The sequence below is a fragment of the Bison bison genome, unplaced genomic scaffold (genome assembly GCF_000754665.1).
Source record: "Bison bison bison isolate TAMUID 2011002044 unplaced genomic scaffold, Bison_UMD1.0 scf7180017861309, whole genome shotgun sequence".
NCBI classification, from domain to species: domain Eukaryota; kingdom Metazoa; phylum Chordata; class Mammalia; order Artiodactyla; family Bovidae; genus Bison; species Bison bison.
This window is the reverse complement of record NW_011491881.1, coordinates 7317-11878: the sequence shown is the minus strand read 5'-3', so window position 1 is coordinate 11878 and position 4562 is coordinate 7317.

Sequence of the window (4562 nt, the reverse complement as noted above, 5' to 3'; positions counted from 1 at the left end):
CGGGAGTTGGTGATGGACAGGGAGGCTTGGCGTGCTGCGATACATGGGGCTGCAAAGAATCGGACACGACTGAGCGACTGAACTGAACTGAACTTTTAGGTGGTGAATATATTTTTTTAGTCGACAATACAAAACTAAAAACAGTAACAGTACAAGGCACATAATAATCTCCCTCCCATTCCAGTTTCTTAGGCAATACAGTTTGTTTCCTCTCAGAGATATTGCATGCATGCATATTTCAGCATATGTGTGTATATATTATTCTTTTTTAAATATCAGAAAATTATACATTTTGTAACTTGATTCTTTCAGTTAATTCCTCTGTATACACTTTCATTTATTTAATTCCTTGTTGATAAATGTTGTTTCCATTTTTTGGATGACAAGTAATACCGCATGAATATGCTTGTATTGATACATATCTTATTTCATACATATATGAGTATACTGATAGAATAAATTCCTAAAGTGAAATTGCTGGGTTTAGGATAGATAGATGAAAAAAAAGAATTAGTTATAGCTTTGGTACCACAAAAGAATTATGTAACATATATAAACTCTAAAGCGTAATTGTGTCATAATCAACACTTATGATTTTTACGTTTTTATGACAGCTTGATGACACACTATATGGTCTTAAACACTAATTGTTGTTTTGCTTGTATTTATTTTCCTTTAGAACATTTATCCTTTAGGTTATAACATTATTTTATTTTTAATTGACTGAATATGTGTTTTCTCTTAATTAATTAATAAGGCAACATATATTAGTTACATTCAATACATTGCTTCACGAAACATTAAGTTCCCAAAGTTAAACTTTAAACTGTAAATGCAGGATGGGGCTTCCCTAGTAGCTTAGCTGGTAAAGAATATGCCTGCAATGCGGGAGACCTGGGTTGGATCCCTGGGTTGGGAAGATCCCCTGAAGAAGGAAATGGCAACCCACTCCAGTATTCTTGCCTGCAGAATCCCCATGGACAGAGGAGCCTGGCGGGCTACAGTCCATGGGGTCACCAAGAGTCAGACACGACTGAGCACAGCACAGCATGCAACAGGATGAGCTATCAGAGGGCTCTCAAATGTCTTATTTGCTGTTGAAAATCTTCAAGTGACCCCTTGCAGCACGTAGATTGGGCTTCATTTATTTAGAAAACAAATATACTCTGAATTTCAAAGTAGCTAATCTCTTTCTCTGCTTCTCTGTGTACTTTTGCTTGTTTTGAAGAATTATGAAGAGTAGCATACCCTCTGTAGTCTCCCTGGCCTTGTTTTCTTTCGCTCAGCTGGTATGTGGCATGTCCATCCATATCGTTGCTTGCAGGTATAATTCAACCATGTTTATTGCTGATGCTGTTCTACAGTTTAGTTATCTATGTCCCTATTACTGAAAGGTATTTGGGTTGTTTTAGTTTGGCATGTCCATTTTTCATTTTGACAAATATTTTCCAAATGGTCATTCTTTGAGATTAGACAGACTTTCCCTATAGCCATTATTAAACAAGAATTTACAGATGTATTTTGATTGAGTTTGGTTGGCATTTCTTTTTATTTATGTCTATCTGAGTCTTCCTTGCTGCATGGACTTATCTCTAGTTTCTGCTAGTGGGGACTTCTCTCTTAGTTGCAGTACACGGGCTTCTCATTGCAGTGGCTTCTCTTGTTGCAGAACAGAGGCTATAGGGCCAGCAGGCTTTGGTAGCTGTGGCATATAGGTCCAGTAGCTGTGTCTCCCGGGCTCTAGAGCACAGGTTCAATAGTTGCGGCAAACGGGCTTAGCTGCTCCGCGGCATGTGGGATCTTCTCGGACCAGGGATTGAACCATGTCTCCTGCATTGGCAGGCAGATTTTTCATCACTGAGCCACCAGAGAAGCCTTCTGATTGGAATTTCTGAAGCAATATTCCTGATCTCAAGGCAGTTTTACAAACTGTTTCATGAGTGTTTTGAAAGAGATGGGAAAGAGGCTTCTGCTCCAAGGAGTCCCAGTAGGGACAGTGACATGCAATAGACCACCTGGTCAGCTAGGGCCAAGCTGGGAGGCTATGGATGTCAGAGACATTTGTTTTAAAACCTGCCAAAGTTTCCACAGCATGATCTTTGAACTTGGCTAGTTTTCTGAATTTGTTAGAGGGGCAAAGGAAAAAAGATCTTTTTGCCTCTGAAAAAGTGCATTGTGACACAGAGGGAAAAAACAAGTCAGATGGACACTGTGGTGAGAAGCAAGGAGGAGTCAGTTCCCAAGAAGAACCTATAGACAGCAAGGGACACCAGGGTGTTTGGGACAGCCCCTCCCCCAGACTTAGGCTAGGAGGGAATTTCACGTAAGAAGGGAGGAGGGCAAAGAGAGATCAGAGTCCAGATTTGTTATTCTCGTTCCTTGAAAGGACTGAATTTCTCGGAATCCAGATCCTATCTGGGGAGGGAATCACTTGAAGTAGTTTTTCCTGGGAAAATCTGTGGCTTGCCCTAGAGTAACTCAAGGCTGTAAAATCCCCAGCTCCAGTGGGCAGTTTTTCTACCGCTCTGGGGAATTGCCTCGCAGTGCTGTCTTTTATTACTCAGAGTCCTGGTAGAGCAGCTCTCTCCCAGGGTGCAGTCTTCCTCCAGGCTCTGAGTCCTGCACTCTCCACTGCTCTTTGTTTACCTCTGCCCAGGCAGGGGCTGCCACATGCATCCAAAGGCTCCTTGCATCCTCTGCTTTCCTTTATCTATTTATTCCCTCAGCTCGTACTTTTCCTGTAATAAAAAGGTATGCAAGGGCATATACTCCCCGCCCTTCTTTCCACTGAAGCACAACATGAGACGATGAGGACTGTAGAAATAGAGGTTTGCATTTGAACCCTTACTTGTTGTTGTTTAGTCTCTCAATTGTGTTCTGCTCTTTGCGACCCTATGGACTGTACCCGCCAGGCTCCTCTGTCCATGGGATTTCCCAGGCAAGAATACTGGAGTGGGTTGCCATTTCCTTCTCCAGGGAATCTTCCCCACTTTCATTGGCAGGTGAATTCTTTACCACTGAGCCACCAGGGAAGCCTGTGGAACCCTTACTTACCAGCTAGCACTAATATGACTGTGGGTAAGTTAGCATCCTGTTTATCCATAAAGGTACTACTACTTCAGAATCCTAAATTACTTAATGAGGTACCATTTAATAAAACCTTGTGCAGTTCCTGTAGTGTAATTGGTACTCACTAAGTGTTATTTTCCTATTAATATTCACTTACTTATTCATTCATTTATTGATTTACTCATACATTTGGCAAATATTTAGTAAGAATGGAGTGTCAGACAGCCTGGGAAGTGTTGAAGATACAAGTTAAGACTTAGCCATGGCCCTCAAGAGTCTCATTGATTACTGAGGGGGAAGGACAAGTACACCGATGACATTATTTCTAGAGAAACATGCTCTGGGAAGTTTGCTGAAGGCGTATAGGAGGACAGAAAATGGGCATGTAACCCAGCATAGGATGGAAGAGAGTCAGGGAGGTCTTCCTGGAGGGGACGCTGCTTCTGTTGTATATTCTTATAAATCCATGGTGTTGGGGGTAGAGTTAAAGGGAAAGCCATGTTCAATGATCTGGTGGTGGAGAGCCTGGCATGTTCAAAAATACACAGGGAATTCAGGACCCTGTGCATGGAAAGAAGTGGCTAGACATACAGATCTGCAGCTCAGGGTGGGACTATGGATACAGATGTGAAGTGTGTCAGCAGACAAATAACACCCCTGGGAAATATTCCTGGGATCCTCCTCCCCCTGAGAATGTAAACATTGGCACCAAGGTGGTATAGGTGCCAATATTTACACTCCCAGGGCAGAAAGGCAAAGCAGAAAGGGTATGAAAAAAGAATGATTTAATTTAAAGGAGCTTAACCATCTATTCTCCCACTTCTCTTTCCAATAATGATGTGGAGACCTAAGAAATTGAGGGATGCAAACAAAATGTGAAAACTGAAAGCTGTTTCCTCAAGTCTGCTTTGTACAGCTTTTTCTTTCTCTCTCCAGACCCAACACCCATCCTTGTCCTGCTAGAGGAGTTTCACTTTTTCTATCACTCTCAACTTGATCTGATGTTTATTGCCTGGCCACTGATGATGTTTCAGAGTTCTCAAATCTTATTGGACAGTGGGTGCAGGGTACTCCTTTTCTACTGTGGGGTAGCCGGGAGGTCACAATCATGTTTTCTAAACAGAGAGATTCTTGGAACCTGCAGAAATATCTAAAGGGAGAAGAGCAGGTCAGGGCTTTCAGTCTGTTCCATCAGGTTGCATTCTTCCCTTTCCATATTCATTCTGTTTATAAAAAAGTTTGTCCGCCCCACAAAGTATATTTAAATTATAATTAGTTTTACCAACTTTATTAACTATCTAATAAGAGCTTCAGTTAAAAGAACATTATTTATGTTAAGCCTATTGAAGTATTGGAATGAGTTCCTGGGTCCCATTACTTGTGTAGACACTTCTGCAAAGCCAAGTTCTCTAGGCTGGAAACTCCTGAAATAAAATGCTATCATGTGAAATTTATCAGTGAATGAAGGGACAGTAAATTTTCACTGAAAACAC